Source organism: Falco punctatus, assembly GCF_963210335.1.
Source record: "Falco punctatus genome assembly, chromosome: 6".
NCBI lineage: Eukaryota > Metazoa > Chordata > Aves > Falconiformes > Falconidae > Falco > Falco punctatus.
The window spans coordinates 21789542-21790318 of NC_137585.1; positions in this window are offsets into that span (position 1 = coordinate 21789542).

The window sequence follows — 777 nt, forward strand, 5'->3', positions numbered from 1 at the left end:
TAAAACTATAATTATTTTCTATTGCCACCTTTTTTATGTTTGTTTAGCATTCTAATTCTTAGATGAAGCCAGTTTAAAAAGAAGGTAAAACTGTTAACAGAGTTAAAATAAACTCACATTATTATACTTGAGAAGAAAAGCTGGTAATTGATTTACATGCAGTTCTCAGAACTAGATTGGGAAATACCAGAAAGCCAGGAGAAAGGCGATTTTCATTCGTTGTAGGTAAAATTAGTTGTAGGTCGTATAAAGAGAAGCAAAAATGCAGGTAGAAATTTTATAGATTCTGGAAATTTAGATTATTTTATGTGATCTTAAAAAACACTTCTGAAATTGGGAAAGCTTATATGCTCCCAATCTTTGAATTTTGAGGCCAACACCTTACTAATTTTTTCATACCATTATTGAATTCCCCTAATTCTAAAGGAAGGTACAGAAAGAAGATATGAGGGAGGAGAACAAGAAAGGAGGGAAAAGAGAGAAAAATGAAAGAAAAAGAAAAGAGAAAAAGAGAAAAAGAGAAATAGAAAAAAGAACGGGAAAAGAATAAAGAAAAATAGAAAAAAAAAAGAAAAGAAAAAAGGAGGGGAGGGGAGGGGAGGGGAGGGGAGGGGAGGGGAGGGGAGGGGAGGGGAGGGGAGGGGAGGGAAGGGAAGGGAAGGGAAGGGAAGGGAAGGGAAGGGAAGGGAAGGGAAGGGAAGGGAAGGGAAGGGAAGGGAAGGGAAGGGAAGGGAAGGGAAGGGAAGGGAAGGGAAGGGAAGGGAAGGGAAGGGAAGG